A 25,094-nucleotide genomic window follows, 5' to 3' on the forward strand; every position below is an offset into this window, starting at 1 on the left:
TAATCATTCCGATTACATTAAAAAAATTTATCATTTGGGGCTAGTACATTTTAAAAATTTCTAATAACTTGATAATCTCTTATTTTTAGCAATGAGAAATCTTTAGTCTTTTTTAGAAGACTAAAAGATTCTTTAGGATCATTTACAACAACTCTACCTAGTTAAAATTTAACATCTTTTTATTACACTTATTTTTAGAGTTACTTTTTTTCTCATAGCAAGTGAAACTGGTGTTGTTTTCATATAGAATAGGGATATAAAGTTTCTTTTATAAATGATTTATATATAAAAGTCATTCTATTTTTAAAATAAGGAAAGGAAGAAGTAAAAAATATCATTATTTACAGGTGACATGATCCTCTACTTATGAGACCCAAAAAATTCCACTGAAAGACTCTGAGATTTAATAACCTAATTTAGTAATGTAGCAGGATACAAAATCAACACACAAAAATCAATCATGTTACTATATACTAATAATGAATTCACTTAGAAAGAAATTACCACTAACAGCATCAAGAAAAATTAAATACTTGGGAATTAACCTAACCAAGGAAGTAAAAGACCTCTACAAGAAAAATTACATCACTCTGAAAAAAGAGATTGAGAGGACATAAGAAAATGGAAAGGTATCCCATGTTCCTAGGTAGGCAGAATCAATATAATCAAAATAGTTATACTTGCACAACTAAAATGTTTATTTAATGCAATTCCAATCAAAATATCAACAGCATTCCTCACAGATCTAGGGAAAAGAATCCAAAAATTCATATGGAATCAGAAGAGATCCAGAATAACAATAGCAAAGAAGAAAGCATCACAATGCCAGATTTGAAGTTACACTAAAAAGCTACAGCGATAAAAACACCATGGTACTGGCATAAACAGACATGTTGATCAATGGAATAGAATAGAGGAAACAGAAGCAATCACCGACACATTTAGCTATTTGATCTTCGACAAAGGGGCAAGAAACATACACTAGAGGAAAGACAGCCTCATTAATAAATGCTGTGGGGAAGCTGTATAGTCACATGCCAAGATTTAGTCCAGATGTAGCTCTCACCATGTACTAAACTAAAACCAAACCAGATCAAAGATTTAAATTTTAAAACAGAAGTAATGTGCTGGAAGGTACAATAGGTAAAACTCAAAAAGACATAGGCATAGCCAAGGACGTTCTAAACAGAACCCTAATGTCACAAGAAATAATAACAAGAATCAACAAATGGGATCATATCAAACTAAAAAGCTTCTGCACATCAATGGAAACAACCAAAAGAATGAAGATACAATCTACAGAATGGCAAAAAAGTTTTGCCAGCTGTTCCTCAGACAGAGTATTAACATCTAGAATATATAAAGAACTCAAAAAATTGAAGCCCCCCCAAATAAAAGATCAAAAAATGGGAACTGAAATGAACAGACACTTCTCAGAAGAGGAAGTACATATGGTGAGTAAATACATGAAAAAATGTTCAACTTTTTTAGTCATTAGAGAAATGCAAATTAAAACAACACTGAGATATCATCTCACTCCTGAAAGAATAACTATCATCAAGACATCAAAGAATAACAAATGTATGGGGGGGTATATCTAGATTGTTGGTAGGTATTATGGTTTTTGTCTAGATGTCCCCCCAAAGCCTAAGGCAATCATAGATGGGGCTTTTCAGAGATGACTGGATCTAGAGTGTGTGATGCTGAGGATTAAGTGTGTGATGCTGCGATTAAGGGTGTGTGATTACTAATCAGTCCACTTGTTGGTTAAGCATACTTCTGGGTGTGGGTAATGGGAAGGACAACCCTAGGTGTGAGTGCTACCTGCCCCAAAGCATGTGCCCTGGATAGAATATAAGGGACAGAAAGCGGGTTGCTTTCATAGCTGCTGCTGCTTCACTACTTTGCTGTTTTGCTGTCTTCTGCCCACCATGAACTGTTTCTTCTCTGTGATGCCTCTCTGCCATGTCACCTTGCCTTGGGGTCAGTCAACTATGGACTGAAACTTCTATAAACTGTGAGCCAAATAAACCTTTCCTCCTTTAACTTTGGGTGTCAGGTATCGTCTCAATGATGAGAAAAGTAACTAAAACAGTGGTAATGTAAACTAGCACAGCCACTATGGAGATTAGTATAGAGATTCTTCAAAAAAACTAAAAATAGAAATTACACTTGGTGCAGCTAGTCCCCCTTTATGTATCTTCCCAGAAGAGTTAAAGTCATCATATTACAGTGCTACATTTATATCCATGTTTATAGCAGCACAATTTATAATCCCTAACTCTTGGAAACAGCCTATATACCCCTTAACAGATAAATAGATAAGGAAAATGTAGTTTTGGGATAAATGGATGCACCTTGAGACCACAAAGTTAAGGGAAATAAAACAAACATACAAGTTTAAATATCAAATTATTTGTCTTACAGGAGAAATCCAAAATATAAATAAAGAGCAAAACAAAAGATAATAGGAAGTAGGGAGATATTTTTTAAACAGGGAGGGGAATAAAAGATGAAGGAAAGGGGAGAGAATGGAGGTGAGAGAGATTAAAAGAGAGAATTGGAGAAAACAATGGAAATAGAGCTTTTGCAAATCAGAAGGGGAACATTTATTGGAGGGACCATAGAGGGATTAGGGAGGAAGAGACGGAAAAAAATTAAAATGTGTTAGTACATGTACAAACTCCCCACAATAAATGTATTCATTGTGTACTGCAAACATATACTAATAAATACATAAAAATATTTTTGAAAGTTAAAGAAAATTTAAGGGCTGGGGATATCGCTCAGCAGCACAAGCACCTGCCTAGCAAGCACACAGTCCTGAGTTTGATTCCCAGTACCAAAAAAAAAAAAAAAAAAAAATCCGTTAAACAATGAAAATATGACTTTTCAGAGTCTGGCAAAACAACCCTACATGTTTATAAAAATCTATGTGCATATATGCACATGTGTGCGTATATGCATATGTATTTGTATGTGTATACATGTATGTCTATAATACAGTAATATCTCACTGATCTATAAATCATTGTTTGGAGATCCCTTGTATCTGGAATAAACCTAAAACACAGTAAATAAACAAGCAGTCAGAAGAAATATCACAAAATGATTTCCCAAGAATCCATGTGCTCTCCAAAAATCTCAAAGTGGATCACAAAGTAGCTAGCAAGAGAGACAGAAAAACATTCAGAAACTCTAAATTAAATGGGATTGAACAAGATCTGTTTCCTACAGGACTTAGGGGAACTTTAACATGTTAAAGTGTATTGAAATTTTCCAAGGAGAAAATAAATCGCTATCTCCTAAACTTAGCTAAAAGTTCTTGTTTAGCTCAAGGCTCTTGTTAGCCTTTCTAGTAATGAGTATGCCTACATTTCTAAAGCCCTCCTAATGAATTTTCCAAGTGCGTTTATATATATAGCGTCTCATTCCCTTCTCACCATGTTGTACAGAGTGGACTGAGCGACAACTCTAATTTCCCTGTAATGAGGCAGAAGCCACGGCTCAAGTCTATCACCCCTGCTTGCCTGTCCAGACGTCAGCATTCAGATTTCCCTGAAAATATTTAGGAACTCTAAGTACTCTTTAAGAGAGATGTGCTGCAATTTAATATTACACAGTGCTTCTCCTGAAGCCTTTCTGTATTTATTTCCTCATAGAAGTGACAAAGGTCTGACACCCATTCTTGAAAATGGGTCAAAAGTGCTGAGTCAGTGCCACCACAGAGATGCTGCTGAAACAATGAAGAATTTTCCAGGAACTTTTAGGTAGCATTTTCTGGTGGAAAAAAAAGAAGTTCCACAAAGAACATTCTTTGTTGAAGTGAAAGCTTAGTCATTCAGAGGAGAAAGAGAAATCCACCCGGGTCCCCATCGTTGTGAGGACAGCGGGTGCTGGGGTCCTCAGCCCAGGGTGCTGGGGTAGGCCTAACAGAAAAGGGCACAGGGGCCAAGGAGCAGGAATACTATGCTGGCCAGCCCCAGAGATGGAGGCCAGTGGGGAGAGGGTGGGAGATAGGCAGCAGCCAATGCATTGCTGACAGGACCAAGTGGACAGGCTGTGGGCAGGGCCTGAGAAGACAACAGCTCTGGCTGAGCCTCCACCTCACCTAAACTGGCTTCATAATCCTCAAAACCTCACTCGCACACCCTGGGTTTCAGCTCTGAAGTCAACACACTGTCAGTGATGATGCCCTATGTTCTGTAGCCCACAGCTGCCCCAGACAGAGTCTGAGAACCTCCCAACGGAGACCCTCCACGACCATGGTCCACACAGTGTGCCCTGCCCAAGGTGACTGCAGCACCTGCGTCCTCCCCAAAGAATTGCCACCACTGTGACATTACTCCCAGAAGTGTGTTTTCTTGCTTCCCATGGATCTACAGGTCTGGCTGGGCCCTGGATCCGCAGGACTTTACATCTTCAAGTCAGTGTGCTCGCTTTGGCAGCACACACACTAAATCAAATCATTAGTCTAATCATTCGATGCAAAAGAAAACAAAGACAAAAAATGTCTAAGGCGAGGCGTGGTGGCGCATACTTATAGTCCCAGCACTCAGCAGGCTGAGCCAAGAGGACTGCTGTGAGTTGGAGGCCAGCCTGGGCTACACAAGTGAGTTCAAGGGTAGTCTGCACTACACAGCAAGACCCTGCCTCCAAAACAAAATCTCCAGTGGGCAAAATCTCCTTTCCTTACTTCTAAAAACATTGTTTAAAAGACAAAATAAAGGAATTCAACAATTTTTCATAAGTTACCTGGAAAAGAAAAAAATTGACAACTAGAACTCTGTACCCCAAGAAATTCTTATGGAAAGGAGACTAGCCTTCTATCCGTCTTTCCAAAGTAAAAGTTGATTGATAGTTCAATGTGTCATTGTAGTTATTGTACTATATTGATTTTTTCACATTTTAATCTGGTGATATGTAAACAGTAAAGAAATTAAAAATACTCACACTGTGTTTTAGTTTAGAAAAATGAAACTTACAATTGTTTGGCTTCATATTTATTTGATTTGGTATTATCTGTAAAAATCTGAAAGTTCCATATTTCAATTAAAGTTTAATTGTTTACTCAGACTTATCCATTGGGTTCATCTATCTAAAACACAGCTGGGCTCAAATGTGGTGCTGGACCCTATAATCCCTACCTTCTAGGAGACTGAGGCAGGAGGACTGCTAAGTTCGAGTCCAGCCTGGGCAATTTAGTGACTTTGGGAAACCCTGTCTCAAACTCAAAAAGGGCTAGGGATGTAGCTCAGTGCAGACGCTCTGGGTTCCATTCCCAGTACTACAATCAATCAACCAACCAATCAGTAAGGTTGAAATAGTAGCTGAGCAGGAAAAAAAAAAGGCAAGGAGTCTTCTGATGAGCTGTCCAAGTATTTATCCAATATAGTCACTGTTAAGTGTGGTAAGTAAGCTGGCACTGTGTGTGGAGAGCAACAGGGCAGGCCCAGGGGCAAACACCAATCTTGCCTCTAGAGCTCTGCTGAGAGCTATTCTCTCTTGCTTTACAAACAACTCCACTCAATTTACTGCCTGCTAGAAGCAACAGTGAACAGGAAGGAGAAGAGCCCTGACTACCTGCTGCCTGAGAGTAGTCAAAAGCCCCAAAGGAAAGATGGAGACAGCAATCTGCAGCAGACCCAAGGGTTTCCAGGGCTGAGCAGCCCCAGGGTGGGAGAACGGTGAGCCCCACTGTCCTGACAGATCCAGAGAATACCACTTGTCATAGTCCATAATGATGCCGTAATAAAGATTATGAGCCACCAAAAAAATTAAGCAATAATATAGCTCCATTTGAGAAACAGAGAATGCACAAAATAATTTTAAAGAGATGTCCAACAAAATGATTAAAGAAAAGGAAGGCATGGTGGTTAAGGAATGAAAGTTTCAATTTCTAGAAAATGCTATCATTTTGAGCCCTTCCTTGCCTAGGATTCCAAACAACTAAGTATCCACACGATTTTTTTTCAAAATTGTGTTTCTGCATTCTTCTCAAAATAACCACCTCCAACAGCTGTGCAGTAAAACTTTGGATTGCAAGCAACTTGCTCTATGAGAGTTCTGCAAGACAAGCAAACACTTCTAATAAATTTTAACTTGATAAATGAACAATGTCTTACCATACAAGTAGTAAGTGAGTAAGCCAAATGTCATACCACATGTTCACAACTGAGCCACTGATCCCCCCTTCCCTCTCTGAGGGATTGTGAAACTGTAGGTAATCCTATTACAACAGAAGAGGTTATGGAGCAGATCTCATCTATAGAAAAGGAGGAGAAAAAGGTGGAGGAATCCCTCAGTTCAAATGAGATTAGGGAGATGTGTAAAATGTAAGAAACAGCAAAATTCTGTAGAAAAGCACCACCTGAACAAGGCCATAGCAGTGCAATGAATCTATGTAATGGCAACGTAATGTTTCATATCTGCAAAATCCTCAAAAGATGGTAAAAGCAAATGTCATTCACTAGGTTCGTTGTTAAAGTTCCATGAGAAGAAAAAGATTCCATTGAGCCCACAGGCGGCAGTGATTCTGTTAGTGATGGTGAGAGTCAACGTACACACTAACCTTCCTTTCTCTCTTGTCTCTCTCATACTGGCCATGAAGGCTTTCAAAGTTAAATGCAGGTTACTTTCAAAGTTAAATGCAGGTTAATTTGTTTATCTTTCTTTACATTTTGTATATTCCTTATTATTTTGTACTATATTACACTACTGCAATCATTGTTATAAGAATATTTTGGGGTTGTGGAATGAGTCATCTGAGTTTCCATTATCTCTTAAGGGGAAATTTACTGTGATTTACAAGTACTATGGATTACAAGCATGTTTCTGGAAAGGATTATGCTCTCAAATCAAGGTTTTACTGCATTTCATTAAACTACAACACCAATGTTATCCATGTGCAGAGAAGAATTATAATGATTCTGCAAAAAAAACCTGGTAGTCACAATAAAATGGCTTTATTTCCAAGTCCCTGAAATTCTGTTACATCACTGACCACACGCATTCTCACCCTCAAAACTCCACCACAAACTCTCTCTGCTAAGGGAAGGCTTGAACACGTTGGAAAATGTACGCTAACAGTCATTTTTAAGGAAAAAAAAAAAAAGCAAAACGTGGAAGGTTCATGAAGTGCCTGGAGAACCAGAGCGCCCGCCTCTGCTGGAAACCGGGCTCAAGGCCCGAGGCCAGCGTCACAACTGTCCCAGCCCAGAACGGCATCACACTGCTATGCAAAGGAAAGATCTACATTGTGCTGCTATGCAAAGGAAAGATTTATCTTTTCCATTTGTTTTTCTTTTCAGATGAGGTAAATTTACCCTGTTACTTCAGTCAAAATAAAGAACTATTCTCTGATGTTCACATACCCTTTTTCAAATGCAGAACATGATATAAGAAACAGGCTCTGAGTTCCAAGTGTAAAATCACAATAAAAGATATACATCTTATCCTACTTGAGTCTCAACTATAAAATTCCTATTTTATCAAGAATAGATAATTATGACATCATACAAATAGCTCTCACATTTAGAGTTCTTTTCAAATTAGGTCAAATCTATGGTCAAACCTCATTTCTCTCAGCGACTGACAGCGGAGCAGTCAAGAATGTGTGGTCTGAACTAAGACTGCCTGGGTCCAAATCTTGCATCTTCACTTACCCACTAAATTCCTTAACATCTCTAAGCCTCACCTTGCCCATCAATAAAATGAGAGTACTAATAACCTGTAGGATTTTTTGGAAACCACATGAAAGAAATGACATAGGGACTGAGTTCAGAGTAAGCAATCAATAAACATTTATTTTTGTTTTGTTTTCCACTAGACCATCAGCCCTTTGAAATCTCTTGCCACAAGTAGTTACTCAATAAGTGTTTCTCATAAATGAACATATCAATATAATTTGGAGTCAATAAAATTTTATTTTATTTTTATTCCATTTTCCTTGCTAAGTACCCTGCTGCTGTGACAATAAAAAAAAAGATAAAGAGTTTACAAACAACTAAAGTGAGGCAGACAGTACAGTTAAACGACTTCCAACAGACCGGCAGGACTGAATTAAGTTCTGCCTACCATCACCACCAGCAAACTAGAAGGTGATTTTTTACTATTACAATAAACAAAGAAATGACATGTCATGTATAATACCTGCTGCCTCTGAGAAATTGGCCACTAATGGACTTCTATTTGCTGAGTGAGGGTGGATAGGGACATGTCCAGTTTAAAAGGGCTCAAATGCTCCAAATGGGATCAAACAATGCCACATACAGAAATCTGCATCAGTTAATTTTCTGTTCTTAATCAAGGGTATAAGCCAGAAGAATGCAAGACTGAAGAAGACAGAGAGAAGGTGGACCCAGTAAGAGGAAGGAGGTGGAAAAAGGTGGAGGAAGCATTTTCCAAGCCTCCCAGGCAAGCAAAGGTGAAAGCAGGATGTTTCTCAGGTCTCATGACTTGTTAATGCCTCTGATAACCAGGTCAGTTTCTGTCCCTCAGAAACTTCTGCACATACCATGGGATTCCCGTCCTCCTCTAAGAGTCAGCTGTGTGCCCTCTCTAGAGTTCAGTATTTAAGACAGCAAGACTGGTCTCACCATGATGCCGCTCCAAAATTCTGTGCTTACAGAACCCTGTACAAATTCTGAGAAACTGCGTGCCCTAGCACATTTCAAGTCGACATCCAGAATTCTTCACTGTATGTTTAAAAACCTGAAGGGTTTTGACTTTATAGATATCAGCATTAAAAATAAAACAGCTGCCTCATATATATAGTGTATACATGTGTTCCACAAAATACCCACACATACCAGTGATATATCTGTTGTTATGAACAAAAATGTGTTTTATATAAACTTAAATTCAACTAATGCTTGTGTGTGTACCATTATACAAACACACCCACACACACTTTGCCACGGTGAAATTGCTGAAGCTTAACCATATACTTCAGGAGCCTTCACTTTTGTATGCCATTTCCTAAATCTGAGGAGAGACTTTTTTTTTTTTTTTTTTTTTTTTGGTTTTTCTCCGGTACCGGGAACCGAACTCACGACCTTGCGCTTGCCAGGCAGACGCTTTGCCGCTGAGCTAAATCCCTAGCCCCGAGAGACATTAACATAAATTCACATGTCATAGGTTTTTGCCCCTCCTCATACCACTTCTCAGGTGGCATGCCTGACAGTGCATGGCGTGAGCATTTTTGACTTATAAGTTTTAATTCTTTTTTCCAGAGAAAGCTCTCAAACCGGTATATTATGCAGGCCCTGCAAAACTTGGCTGAGAACAACAAACACAAGACAGAGAATATGAGTTATCTCAAGTAGACAGAGGCCAGAAGAGAGACAGGAGAAGGTAACATAGGCATATTTACTTGACTCTCACTACCATATTGGGAAGCCCTTGTCCGAGGTGAGCGCATTATGAAGAAAAGAAAGAAATAACAAGCTTTTCTTTCATTCATTCATTTTTCTCTGAAACTCACATATCCTTTCCAGCTTGCATTTTCATTCTATTTTTCTCTCCTCAGATTTTTATACTAACAGAATATATTTATATGCTTGCAAATATTATATTATCACTTTAGGTCTATACAGATATATTATGTAAATCAAAATTTATTTTAATTTTTTCTTGTTGATCAAAATGCTCTAAAGTGTTTAAAATACATATTGAGTTATCAATATTAACATTGATTCACAATTGATCAAAGCAATGAACACTTAAAAATCAGAAGTAAAATTTGACAGAACTGCACTGTTAAAAGAATAGAGCTGTGTTGTTCATACAATGAATGTTTGCATAACTGAATTTTACTTGTTTCAATTTTATTTCTATTTTTCACTTTAATAAATAGGAACTCTGAGAAACCTTGCCTACATCAACTGATGGAAATGAAATTTTTGTTACAACAGTGTCATTCACTGCCTCATGTCTAAAGCCCATCACGATCTGTTGGTGATCTGCCTATAGACAGAACTTGATTAAATTCTCTGTTGTGGCTGAAAGCAAAGAAAGGAAACCACCTAACTTGCAAAGAGGTTGGCTACAGTCACTCACCGTTGTCTTTCCTGACACCAGCCTTGCAAAATCTTCCTATAGCAAGGAGCACAGTCAGAGTCAGACTAACCCCTTTTACAAAGTGGGAGTGGGTGCTGGAGGGCACTGAGGAAAGAAAGCGCAGCAGGCCAAGTTCTCAGTGAGATCAATTTTAGGAAGAATAATTTGGCGGCTGACAACTTGGAATTCGATTCCTCCCAGACAATTCCCCTGGAAGGTCTTTGTGTGCGCAGCGCCTCTAGGTACGCAAAACCCTACTCTGATCAGGAATCAGACCTGTCATTCGGTGTAATTTCATGTATTTATTCTTTCATCATCCTTTACACTGACCCTTTCTTAAGGTAAAAAACAGAGAAGTATGGATGTTCTATAAAAATATTTCAACAATTATCACCCAATGGAAAGGACTTGAAATTTTACCTTTTCTTATAGTATACTGATAAATACGATGGGCAGGTGGGGAGATGTACGTGGGTATAACACGGTTTTCCTGTAGTCCCATTCATCTCATTTACACTTGAAAAGTAAGTTAGACTTTTCATAGCCATTCATCTTATTCCAAATGTGAAAAAAACACCACTTTCAAATTCATATTCAAAACAGAAGTGAAACGAAAAGATGGAAAAAGGGGAAGGAAAGGGGATGTAAAAACAATTAGGATGCGCTGTGCACATGTACTGACTACCCACGATGAATATGCCTGTTATCTACTAATTAAAAGGAGGAAGAAAGATGAAAAGAAAATTAAGTCACAAATTATAACCCCCCTTATGACTAATCACACAACAGACCCTATTTCCTACAACTTAAAAAAAAAAAAAATTCCTCAATTTTTTGAGATCATGAACCCAAGAGTGCCCAAAACATGGCAAGATTTATGAAAATTGGCTGAACTGGAAAAAAGCAATGAAAAGAACATTTTGTGAAAAATGAAAAATACATTTAAGAAAGATGGAGAAGAAAAGTGAATAAAAGGAATTCCATTCTCTCTAGGACAACTGGTACAAAACCGGATGTTCAACCTTTACTAAAAAGAAAGACGTTTGATGGAGCAGATTTTGACACAATCGCAGCAGGATTACTCAGAACTCCTGAGGGTGCTACTGGCCCAGATAACTGTGAGCAGCCAGAAGTCCCATCTCAGGAGACATGCCCCAGGGGCAGCAGACCCCAAGGGGCCTCCAGCAGAGGAAGGCAAGGGACAGGACCCTGATTGCTTAATCATCCACAGCCTCAAAGTGTGATTCCCACTGACTTTCTATCCTTCTGGCACTTAATACCATTCAGCTCACTGCTCCTGCTCCTGCCAGGAATACAGCTGGAGAAACTGCTACGTATGCAAAACAATCACGCAGACCCAATACTGTTGCTCTGCCTTTTTCTGACATACTGAACCACTGAGAAGAACGACACCTGCCCTGTCCAGCTCAGCTCCCCAAGGAAGACCACCGCTAAGCCACAAGTTTTTATTACGATCTTCATTTTCACCAGGGGCCAACCTCTGGCACAGTCTCATGAAGAGCACGCGTTCATTTTTCTGGGGAAAAATTACTATTGAAGATGTGGTTCCTGGTAACCACCATGTGGTTCCTTCTTAGAACTGCTAAATCTCCTTTTTAAGGTAGAAAATGAGAAGCCACTTGTTCCCCATTAGCTAGTATGTTCCTTAGATTAGACCATGGTAACACGGTAACAGCACACAGTTTCTTCTTTTGCTTTGATCTCCAGCAAATTCAGACATAAATTTAATGTACAGCTGCAAAAATGCTCTCACTTCAGGCACATGTTATAATTGCCTTGATAGACATGTATCACCCAATAAATGCTAGACTTGCACAAGTTCGGACAGGCTCATGTGCAGCACAGAGCATCCACATGAGCTCTTTTCAGCTTCATCTCTTCTCTAAAATAAAAGATGCCTTTAGCCAGATGTGGTGGCACACACCTATAGTCCCAGAACTCTGAGGCTGAGGCAGGAGGACTGTAAGTTCAAGACCATCCTGGGCAACTCAGCAAGCAAGACCCTGTCTCTAAATAAAAAATTTAAAAATGGCTGAGGATGTAGCTCAGTGCAAAGGCCCTGGGTTCAATCCCCAGTACCACAGGGGAGAGAAAGATAGATGCCTTTAAGTTCACATAGTGGAGTGATTATTTCTAGGACTATCCACCCACCTCCTATATCAGCACAGTTCAATTTTCTGTGACTGACCTACACTCACTATTCCCTGCCGCACTTTATCAAAATTGAAGATTTGGAAACTTGCTTCTAGTTTCAAAGATGAAAAAGAAAAACAATGGGAGAATTTTGCTTTAAACCGCTTCAGAGCAGGTGGCAACACAGGGTGCAACCGGATGTCATCCAGCAGGAGCTGGGAGTAGTCTCACAAAAAGCTACACTCAGATGCAAGGGTGAAAGCCCCAGCATACAGGACTTGGGGTAAGATGGGACTGAAGCCGCTTAAAGACTCTTCAAGAATGTCACAGAGAAAAGAAACCCACCATACTCAGTGTATAGTCATTTTTAAACAGCAAGATGGTACGGCCTCAGCGTCAACTTAATCTATGACAAAGCGGCATGATCAAAGTTGCAGCCATGCCCCGAACATAAACTCAAGATACACTATATCCTAACCTAATCAGAAGGCACAGGGGATTTTCTTTCCATTTTAGCTAACCAGAAAAAAATAAACCATCAGCTTGTAGAATGGTATCATAACAGAAGAGGGTCAGGGGTAGGGACACACACAATTCAGTTATGCCAAACGAATACCTACACCATAAGAGTGATTGGTCCTGTCAAACTGTCTTTATCAAGATTAAAACTACTGTGGCCGGGCGTGGTGGCACACACTTATAATCCCAGCACTTGGGAGGCTGAGGCAGGAGGATCGTTGTGAGTTCAAGGCCAGCCAGAACTGCATAGTGAGACCCTGTCTCAAAAAGACAGAAATAAGTAAATTAATTAATTAATAAAAATAAAGCTACTCTGAAAGTCCGTTCTCATTAAACAAGTTAGAAAAATACTCAGAATTTTTGATAAAATTTGCTTCCAAAAAATGACCACTCCAGTCTGTGAGGAGCTGACAGGGTAAGACCGCCCCGCCCCCAGCTGACCCACAGGTGAGCAGCTCAGGCCTTTCACACCTGGGGATGCAGGTGCCTCACCTGCAAAGAGGGCTTAACACCTGCCACTAGAGGAGTGAAGGGACACAGGGATAACAGGTGCAAGGCTTCTACAAACTGGAAAGCACCGTTCGAATCTAGAGAGAAAGGCTTCCCACCGGCTCCAGCTTTTCTTTTCAGATTCTAGAGCTTAGTTTACAAATAACAAATCTGCTGTCATTCTGTGGTCTGAACATGCTTAGTGGTTTCCCCACTGTGTTCCAGTTAGGATAACACACGCGTTCCTTCACAATCTACCCTTTGATCTTAGAAGCTTCGTTTCCCTGCTTAATCCCATGTTTTCCTGCCAACCACACTCTACTGCTCAGTGGACCCTAAAGTGCCAAAACTTTGGCCATGATTCACCTTCACATGTATTGTTCCTCCCCTTGGAATACACTTTTCCCAACTTTCTACCTGGAAAACTCCTACTAAGGCTTCAACACCCAGTCCAAGTGTCACTCTTTGTCTTTAATTTGCTCCCTCCTCTGTTCTCCATAGCATGAAGAGAACTCTGCATTACCAACCTTTTCAGTTTTGAAAAAATATCCTTACACTTAAATTTAAATCTTAAATGATTACAGGGTAAATGTTTTAGAACTTTCAATCATCAAACTATTCTTTGCAATTTAAAGTGAAGCAGCTAGAGGTCTTGGAAGATATAGAATATCTTTATTTAGTCTTTGGGAGAGGAAGCAAGGGAGCGGGGAAAGCTACACACTGGTTCCTACATTCCTACACTCCCATCTGCCACCTGCTCTGGGTGGACTTCTGTGTGGATAATTAAATTGAAGATGTGTATTAGCAGATACTATAAATGCAAACTTTCACAGTACTCCAGACAGGACAGTGCCAGATAGCATTCTCCTTATAATCTGATGGCAGTTGTTTTCAAACAGAAAGCATCCCTCTAACGTCCCAATGAAGACTCAGAGAGGTTAAGTGAATTACCCAAGGTCACACAGCTGCATGACGCCAATGCCAGGACTCAAACAGAGGGCTTCTGATTTGAATCCCAATGCTCTGTGAACATTACACTGCCTCCTGTAATATCAAACAGCCTGTTAAAGGCAAAGTCACAGAAGAGAATGTGATTTGCTAAAAAGAAAATGTCTCTCTACTAGTCTACCACGGTGGCCTTAAAAACGTCCGTGCCTCCAAATTGTGATTCCCTGAATTTTATAAACATTCAAAAGAATAATCCCACACAAGGACAAGCATCTAGTCACTTGTAAAAAGTGTTGAAATGAGTGTTGTCCCTGTTCTAAGACGCCCCATAGAGCTGCCTTCAATCTCACCCAGGGGTGCAGGTGCAAGTCTCTGAGAAGACGCTGGAGGGCCCCGTCTTCATGAAGGACCCAGCAGGAATGCAAGAGAATGTGACCTATAAATCTGCCCAGTCCTACACTCGGACAACTCGGGCAGATCAGGCAAGAAAAGTAGTCACATCTGCCTGGATCTCACCACTATGCGTCCCACTGGTGTGCTCACAGGAATTCTCCCCAGGAACAAAGGCTTCTGGGGTGGGAGGCTTGGAAATCTGCACTGGGAGAGCACAGCTTGGAGGCAGCAGAAGAGGCCCAAGCATAGCTGAATATCCAGAAAGGACAGAGATGGTCGCAATATACCCTCTTCTGCTCCCAAACCACAATCAGACAGCAAACAGGATTTCTAATCCTCTAATCAAAGTCAAATCAATATATCTTAATGTATGAAAAACGAATTTACTATTAAAGAATGATATCATTCAAAGATGATGACTTTGTCCCCAGGTACACTTGAAAAATCGAGTTCATTTACTTTTACACTAAAATAAATGGCAAAAGGATTTAAAAGTAATACAAAAGTGAAACAGTAAAACTATAACAAAATATAGAGAATGTGTATTTGATATTAGGGAATAGTTCTTTCTGAGCACAAAAGCAAAACAAAAATAATGGCAAAAAATTGCAATTCATGCACAGGAAAAATAAGAGAAACCTATTTTAAAAACTAAAGGGAAAATGAAAAAACCAGAAAATTGTATCTGCACATATGTTGAAGGTCTGATTCTAAAGACCTCTAAAGAGCTCTTACAGCTGAGAAGAAAAGGAGGAATATATCTCTAGGGGGAAAAGTAGAAAAGAGGTTTTAACTCTAATTCTCAAAAGAAGATATCCTACAAACATAGCTAAACTTTTTCACCAATACTCAAAACCACACTGAAGCATAAAAATATCATTTTCCACCAGTGAAGTGGGTAAGAAATTTTTTAAAGATTAGATCTAGTGTTTATAAGGTTATGGGCAAAACATGTTATAAACTACTAATGAAATATACGTGCCTGTATTAATGTGACAATTTATATTACAATCAATTTTGAAATGGGTACACACCTTACCACAGCAATTCCAAATCTAAGAATTTATCCCAAGAGAAACAGAAAGGTCTGCAAAAATGTGCTAATGTTCACCAGAGCTTTACCTACAAGCAGGAAAAACATGGAACACAAGCTAAATATCAAAAGGCCTGGTTAAAAGAATTTAATACACTCACAGGATATATTACCACCATGAAGATCAGTGTTGTAGAAAAATATGTGTCTTAGTTACTTTTCTCTCATTGCTGAGACAAAATATCTGACCCCCAACGTTAAAGACGGAAAGGTTTATTTAGCTCACACTTATAGAATTTTCAGTCCATAATCAGCTGGCTCCAAGGCAGGGTGGCTTCATGGAGGAGAACAGTTCATGGCCCCCAGAAGGTAACAAAAGCAACAAGGGGAAGACGAGCTTTTCTGTGTCTTGTATTGTCTGCAGTCTACCAGGATTAGGGCTGTGTCAATCCAATCAGTGGACTGATTTAGGAATCACCCACCCTTAATCCAAGCATTGCATCATGAATCAGTCATGTACTCTAGATCCAGCCACCTCTGAAAAATCTCCATCTAAGATTGCATGAGGCTTTGCAGGGACATCAAGACACAAGCCGCAACAATATGTAAAGACAGGAAGTTTGTGACACTGTAGAATGGAAGAAGCGTGTAACAAAACCAAAGGAGCTGTGATGAAAGGATTGAACTTGTTTCTTCTTTTCTTCTTTGCCCTTCTCCCCACTTCTCAATTTTCCACAGTAAGCATGAATTAACAGTTTCAATTATTTCTTAAAATTGTGTTTCAGAAGCATTACACTGAGTCATTCTAATTACCTGCTGGAAGTATTTGCTCCGGCCATAAAGAAAACTTTACCTGGAATATCTGGACATTAGGGATGAATTCTGATGCAATTTGCCTCAGCATTAAAACTTAAAACAGCTCTAGAATCTGCAGTAACTATCTGAAGAGACTCTGTACCTACAACCAGTTGCTCTACATCCTATTTTACTGATAAGCTTGACATGAGGGCAAAATCTGTACATTCACAAACCTCAAAACAGCCTGCATTTCAGTACTGTGGGTTACGGAGATGAATGAAAGCACGCACTTTAACCCCGAATCATTCAAGTGTGTAACTCTCACTTTAAAAAAATTAAATGTTCTTAAATCCAAACAACCACCCTGGTGACTGAAAATTCAACTAAAAAGTTATTTGTACATGTTGAACATGAATAGCATAGATCTCTAATAAGCTAATCTGAACCCTGCGCCATTTGTTTGTTCACACGTACTAACTGTTTCCCACAACCGTTATACAGCATCGATTCTTGCTAATGTGAGTGTGGTCCTTGGACTGGCAACACCCTGGGCTTTGCTGGAAAGAGCAGAATCTCAGACCGCATCACAGAATCTTCACCAGGACCTGCAGTGTAACAAATGCCTCGGTGATCTGAACACAGACTGAAGTTTAAGAAACACTGGTGTAGAGAAACTGCAAGCTAATGTATTACAGGTCACACAGATTAAGCTAAAGCACCCGGAACAGTACTGTGACAGGACTTACTGCAATACACAACTCTCCAACCCATTACCTGCTACAGTGGCTCTCTACCTTGCTTGCATGTTAGAATTACTTGGGGGAGCTTATGACAGGTACAGACTCCCAGGCTTGCCCCAATCAAAGCAATGAACACCTGTATTTTCTAAAGCTCTCCAGGTTTTTTGATCACACAGTTGGGCTGGAGAACACCTGACTCACTGACATAACCAGAACCTTAAATAAAGGGATCATCGTTCTAACCACAGCCAGGCACAACCAACCCCTGCTTCTCCTCTCCCCCCGCCCCGTCACTTTGCCTGTTCCTCATTCATCACGCCCTTTCCTAAGTCCTCCGTCACCCCAAGTACAGTGCAGTCTCACATGGGTAAGAACAGCGCTGTTAGTCTGTACCTCCAGCACCCAGCACATCACTGGTGCCTGATGAGCACTTATGGAAGGAATGAAAGTGCATAGATGGAGGAGATGACAGATGAAAGAGAGGAAGTCTGCCAAGTCAAATGCGAAGGAAGGCGTGCATATGAAAGCAATAGGAAAACACATGTCTCTGATCCTTTAAGTCTCATTGATGTGAGACTTCAATGAAGCATAAGCCTCTGAGCAAGATTTACTCTGAAATTAACAAAAAAGTCACCTCTCATGGCAACAGTATGGCCAAGAAAAAATCTGGTAAGGAGGGGGTACACTTTGGCACCTGAATATATTATGACATAAAACAAATGAGACACAAAGACAGAAGCTGGCACAGCAACCAACACACGCTTTGGAGGTTCTCCTTACTGAGCTAAGGTGCTCCCCTAACCACAGGCCTAAACACGCAGTCTAGGCCAGGCTGCTGTCAATTGCATCCATCTCAAGACACAGAAACTGCACACTTCTCCCCAGCCAGGAGGAGCCGAAGAGCGGGATGCAAGGACATCTGCATAAAGTATCTAACAAATGTGCTCAGAAAGTTCGCCATTGTGCTATAAACTTGTGAGGGTCAAAATATCATCCATGCATGGCAGCTCTAGATAGCGCTTGCCCAGGTAACAGGGGCAAACAACTGGTCAAGGTTACGGCTGTTAACAATATTGCTTCCCCTTTCCTCTGCTTCCCGGGAACCTCTTCGTCTCACAGCACGACTAGAAGAACATAACCACAAACATTTCAGGCTCCATAAGGCTTTGGATCTCTGCTCAGCAGGCAAACAAGAACGGCGTTCAGAGTCAGGAAAAGCATCCTGTCATCTGCTAACACAAAGTACAGACACTGTGCCATTTGGGTTTTATGTTTGCATAGCTGCCTGGCATCCTTTTCCTCATCTCTACCTCCACACCCTACGCAGTTGCTAGTTCAGAGAGCTGCTTCTCTGGGGTGCTTGGGAAAGCCCACCACACATTTCCAGGAGTAACCAAAGTTAACCCCACAGTGCTTAAATTGGCTTCACATCCAGTGATTATGTCAACATTCTTCCCCTCTGAGCAGGTCTTCTGCACAGGAACTCTTCACTTGACCCGTGAAGACGCGGCCACACCACAAGCCCAGGACAGTCTGGCAAGGCTGCAGGACAAACCAGCCCAGCCCAGCTGGCCAGAGACTGCCCTCCTCACTCGGCCCTGCCTTGTCTTCCCCACCATTCGTCACTTTCTGGTTTCTTCTCCCCTGTGGTAAAAATAACTTCCTCTTGAAATGTCTAAATCTGTGTGTGATTTTACACACAGTTTTTGGCACATCGTCGGCTAAATTCTGACACGAAAGCAGAATGAAGTCACAAGAGATCCACAATCACATTTCTGTGAAACTCCAACCAGATGACTCACTTCCACTGTTTTCTCAGATAGTGAGAAAATACTTCCAAGCAATATGCTGTGTTCAAAGCACAGCACCAGTTCCTTCCATCCCATGCTTCCTATACTCAGCCAAGTCCACCAGCAGAGGGACACAGAGCAGAATGCAGGGTGCTCCTTGCTACCCACATCTGGCCAGCTGGCCATGCCTCTGAGCATGCAGTGGTCATCTCAGAGGATAGAGCACCCAGGACAACAGTGGCTCCAAGAACTCAGCCACACTTGATTGAAGGGCCTATGAGACTCCCACCAGCTAAGCCAGACTGCTCACCACCAAGTAGAACATCAGTGGACGTGGGATGGTCATCCTCAAAGGCAGGTTAGAAGAGGGTTGGGTGACAGTCATCAGCTCACAAACCAAAGCAGCTGGAACCTTTCTCAGCTCTACAGGCCAGGGAAGGGTCATATTATAGAGAGGAACGTAGCTAAGATGCATGAGGAAATTAAAACCATTTCATCTTCTCATCTGCTCACTGGCCAGTTGTGAACTGCCTGCTCATAAGCTTTGCCATTTATCTCATGTTGTTTTTTCTTATCGATTAATTTTAGTATCTTCATACTAATCCTGTTTCCTAGGGAAACATCTGTCCCCAATCTGGATTTCTGCTTTTTTGTATGGGGTATTATTGTTCAGAAGGTTCTGCTTTAATGACGTTTTCTCTTTGTCCTTTCTGTGTCTGAAAATAACTTCAGAAGAGAAACTACCGCAAGTTTTCTAGGTAACATTTATGTAGCTCAATGTCATGGTGCACAACTGTAACTGCAGCACTCTCGGAGGCTGAGGCAGGAGGACTACACATTGAAACTCAGCCTGGGTAATGTAGTGACTTAGCAAGATCCTATTCAAAACAAAACAAATAAAATAAAATAGGCTAAGAGTGCAGCTCGGTGTGAAAGGCTCTGGGTTCAATCACCAGTACCAAAAAAAAAACCAAACAAACAAACAAAAAAAAAACAGATGTGAAGAGTGAAGGCAGATGGCCATCTTCTACTTGCAATTACTTAAAAGGCTGAAGTCCAGTAGACTATTCTATGTAGTGCACAGAGGAAGGAGCAGAAATAGGTAAAAGCCATATGGCACGTTGTGCAAACCCTCCTGGCCACTACAACCATCCACAACAGAGCGGGTTGACTAGCAGCTGGGTAGGAAGGATGAGAATCCCCTTTGAACAACAGCCTCCTTAGCCCTACTTGTTTCCCCTTTTATTCCTACAACACTGTGAGACTCTTAACCCTGGAATCCATGTCTTACTCTGCTTCTCTTCCCTGCCTGCCCAGGAATATTCTGCTTCCCCCAGTCTCTGGAGTAAGCTTCTATCCTATTGCTATCCAAGAAGGCTTGGGAAAACCGGCAGAGCTGGGGAAAGTGCTGGTAATTTCTTTTCTTTTTTTTTTTTTTTTTTTTTTTTTTTTTTGGTTTTTCTCCGGTCCCGGGAACTGAACTCACGACCTTGTACTTGCCAGGCAGGCGCTTTTGCCGCTGAGCTAAATCCCCAGCCCCAGTGCTGGTAATTTCAATCAAACCAATTTTTAAAATGATTAAGACTTAGAAGACAACGTCCTAAAATGGCTTCCTTGTATTCTACTTGCCACAGCAGTTGACTCCTGCAGTCTTAAACAAGCATTTGGACCCAAGGAAAAGCGCCCTCTAGTTTTCTTTTTCAGTTGCTACCACTAAATGACTTTTTACCTCTTTCAACACATGATTTTAAAAATATAAATGACCTTAGAAAGCATCTGCTTCTTGATTCTAAAGAGAAAAAGGTGCTTTTCCTTGGGGTTGCATGCAAACAAGATCTAGAAGATTTTCTTAAAAAAACTCCAAAACCATGCCCTTTCTCCCTCTTCTGGCCACTGAAACATTCCCAAACTGAGAAGCCCATAAGAAAACACTGCTCCTGAAGAGGGTCTTAGTGAGAATCATGAATCTAATTAAAGCCCTTGTTCTAGTGAAGAACGAACTAAAGTTTAGGAAGCCTTCTTGACTTAAGGATATTGACCCCTGAATACTCTTGGTCAGTTCCCAACACAGGCCCAGCACCTTTCCATCCACCTGCATGGCTCTGCCACAGTGTTTGGCTTTTCCAGTGGGAAAGCCACCATTTCTGGCAGTTTGTCAGTGCAGGAGGATCTGTGCTGGAGTGGCGAGCTTATGGGTTTTAAGGCCCCTACACAAATTTTAACTTTGCATCAAATAATGAAAATAAGCATTGCCTTCAACTGCTCAAGGATCTGGGTGATGAGCTATACCAGATGATGACACCGACCTGCCCCCACATCCACTAGATGACGGCAGGTCAGGGCAAGGCAAGGCAGACATGCTGAAAAGTGGAAGCAGAAGCAAGTCCACTAGCCACTTGGTAAAGACACCTTCTGCTTCTGCGGTAGTTGCTCTCATCTGACTTATAAAGGAAGAGGCAAGGAAGGAAGTCGCTATGCTGCTACCACAAGCAGGAAAAGTTCAGGCTCGTTTGAGTATTGGCTTGGAATCATGACTGTTTTTCAACAGGCTTAACATAAGGCTCACCAGCCCAACCCTCAAGCATCCAACCACCCCAGAGAGTCAGCTCCAGCATCTTTACACTATGCTGTTCTTATTACTTTATAAATATAGACGAACAAATAATGTGGATAAATTAAAAACAGAAGGCGGGCTGTGCAAAGATACGTTCTTTAAAGACTGTTTCTAGGCAATAGGGAGGTTCATATGTATATAATTAACAGGGCAACTTCCTGGAACTCATCAGTTGCTGAAGAGTCCTTGCCAATTAAGGGTGACAAGATAAACCACAAAAATACTAGTTATGTAATTTCACATTTCTGAGTTAGATGGGTTCCTTCATTTGGAAGCCAAGACATAAGTGAATTTGTATACCTTCATAGTGTGGACGTTTGTGTGCATATGTGTGCACATGTGTGTGTGCATGTGCACATGCTCCTATGTGCTAAACGAAGATGGCATCAGAGGGAAGCAAAGAATAATTGACTTTGTTGAATGCAAATGCCAAGCCTTGGAGTAGAGGAAGTAGCTCATAAAATAGCAACTAATCCCACTGCATCAAAATACCAGGGGTTCAGAGAAATTAAGAAAATTGCTCATGTTCTCTCAGCTAATAAGAGATAACACAGTGATTCACATTCAGAGCCCTGCTCCAAAACCTACATTATTTCTACACCCCACGGTTCTGACACACACAAGGCCTTCAGTGAATATTTGTTGTACAACTGATCATAAGGATTTATATATCTCAAAAAAGTTTCATTTTTCTAGTCATCAAGATCAGGAAAGGGGCTGGGGATTTAGCTCAGTGGCAAAAGCGCCTGCCTGGCAAGCGCAAGGTCGTGAGTTCGGTTCCTGGTACCGGAGAAACCAAAAAAAAAAAAAAAAAAGATCAGGAAAGTTGTACCTATTAAACTAAAATCAAATCAGTACTGTTCCAGAAATGCAGTACGATTAAATGTAACTGATTATTTAAATTACCTATTGGGTTGGGGACATAGCTCTGTAGTAGATAAGAGTTCAGGCTTAGCATGGAGACTGTAGGGTCAGTTCTCAGCAAAAGAGAATCAAAAACAAGCCAAAAAGCTAATACTATATCAATAAATGAACCAAAAGTCACTTAAATCTATGACCTAATGTAATTTCAATATCCTCCAGCAAACAAGGATGAAAGTATTGGTGCACTGAGTCCTACTTTTACAGTCTCTCCATTTTGTTGTTCTAGGCCAAAATCTATTCAATCTATTCACCACTTCAAAAATCACATCATACCAAGGTCTCTCAACTCCTTAAAGACCTCAAGTTATACTTGAAATGTGCAGGCTAATTTAACACACATTGCTACCTACCGAATAAAGACCTACACAGAAATAAGCCACTATTCTACAAATTCCCAAAATGATCGGTCCATAACTCAGTAAAATGATAAGAAAAAAGAAGTCTGCATTCTAGCTGTATGTAGCCACATCTCTAGATTGACCCCAGATATTTTTAGTTACAGGGAGCTGTAAAAAGGTAATTCCAAACCAAGAGTTGGGAGGTAGACAATTATCTCTGAGCACCAAAAGAAGTGTTTATAAAGCTCTATGTCCTAAATGGTTTTATTAAATTTGCTTGGTGTGCTGGCTTCAAATAGCAAGGAAGAAACAAGTTGAAGACAAGGTCTTTCCTGGCATCCCTCCCCAAATTATGTACTTAATATAGAGACCAAACAGGTCTGTACACATTGGACCTCGTACACTGCAATCCTAAGGAAAGGACAGTCTGAGTAGCAAATATATTGAATTAACAGCTCCTTCCTGGAGTCATGAGCAGACCAGCAAGAGCAGGTGTGAAGAAAAGGTGGGAGGTCCTGAATAAGCCACATCCCTTCAAGGAGCCTGCCAACAAATGACCAGAATGCAAGGCAGAATATCAAACATCACAAGAGATGGTGGAATAACACTGCAGGAGTTTCTAATGTATTTTTAGTTTCCAAAACAATCAGCACACAGGCATTAGCAGAAACAAAGGTAGGCAGTGAGATAAGAAAAGTGAATTGATAAATGAACCTGAGGTTATCTTTGGGAAATTACAGACAACTAATATAAAACATGTGACAAAACAAAAAGTATTAAAAGCTTCAACACTGTAGCTATATCTTGTTCCCTGGTAACTTTAATATGAGTGTTACAAATTATTTAAACTGAAGTTCTATTAGGTAGCACCTAATTGTATGCATTTTAAAGCTTTTTATTTTGACAATATATATTTTGAGACCTACTAAAATTCTAACACTTGCAGGAATATTTATTCCTGAATGTAGCAAACATATTTGTCCTGAATATTACAGCCCAATGTGAACACAAAATGAACTAATTACATATGAATTGCATTTGTACAAGAATGCTCAAGATTTCCTTGGTAGCTTCATGGTACATTGTATAAGAAACATAATGCATAAAAATGTTACCCTATTGAGCTCATCAGCTCCATTATAGTGAACAAATACAAAGACAAAATACTCAATCCATTGTACTACATACTCTGCTGTTCAAACTTGGCTACATTTATATTCCTTGTGCAAGTTAAAGTAAATCTCTGAGACATCTCTGAAATAGGTTAGTGCTAACTATCCATGAATTATCATATATTAAAACTAAATGTAGAAAATCAGTGTTTATTATTCTAAGTAACCCATTACTATAACATGAAAAACTTTAGGGAGGTCCTTGTTTTCAGTCTACCATTAGGAATACATTTAGGTTTTTCTATATGCCCATATGCTATACATAGCTCTTTAAAAATGGCTAAAGTATAAACCAATTTCTTGCTCCTTGGAAAGGTACAGATCTATGATATAGAGAACAATACATAACAGTATTGTGTTTAAGTCAATATTATCCTTCCCAATTCCACCATCAATAGCAAAATAATATGTCTGCTAAGAGTTCAATATCCAGAATATACAAAAAAGTTTACAACCCAACAACAACAACAAAAAATCATATAACTCAATTCAAAAGTGAGCAAAAGATTTGACAGGATATTTTTCCAAAGAAGATATGCAAATGACAAAGTAACATGCGGAAAATACTCATCAACAGCCACTGGGAAAATGCAAAACACAACCAAAATGATACACCATTTCATACCCGTTAGAATGGAAAATAAGAAGAGTTGGCAAGAATGCTGTGAAATTGGATTCTCATCCATTGCTGGGGGAATGAGTGTGGTACAGCCACTGCAGAAATAGTCTAGCAGTTCCTCAGTAAGGTAAACATAGAATTACCATATGATCCAGCAATCACCGGGCCGCACCCTAACAAACAGGTACACAACCAAAAGAGCAGAAAGCAGTATTCAGACAAAAACATGTACACAACAGTTACACATAACAGCATCACTCAGAGTAACTATAGGGTAGAAAAAATTTAAATGTCCATTAAAAGATAAATGGACAAACAAAATGTGCTATATTATACAATACAATGGACTATCTTATTCTATATAAAACTATTATTCTGGAATATCATCCAGCCATAAAAAGAAGTGAAGTATTAATACATGCTATAATATGAACGAACCTTGAAAACATTAGGCCAAGTGAAAGAAGCCAGTCACAAAAGACTACACACTATATATTGGGTTAA

The 25,094-nt window shown here is 40.0% G+C and overlaps 1 protein-coding gene across 1 annotated transcript in view; it reads right to left on the reverse strand.

Moving 5' to 3' along the window:
- Ust (uronyl-2-sulfotransferase) overlaps positions 1-25,094 on the reverse strand; it is a 283,434-nt gene that overhangs the window by 251,933 nt on the left and 6,407 nt on the right. The window lies entirely within an intron of this gene.

This window comes from Chinchilla lanigera, unplaced genomic scaffold (genome assembly GCF_000276665.1).
Source record: "Chinchilla lanigera isolate Chin_1 unplaced genomic scaffold, ChiLan1.0 scaffold00038, whole genome shotgun sequence".
In the NCBI taxonomy this organism is placed as follows: Eukaryota; Metazoa; Chordata; class Mammalia; order Rodentia; family Chinchillidae; genus Chinchilla; species Chinchilla lanigera.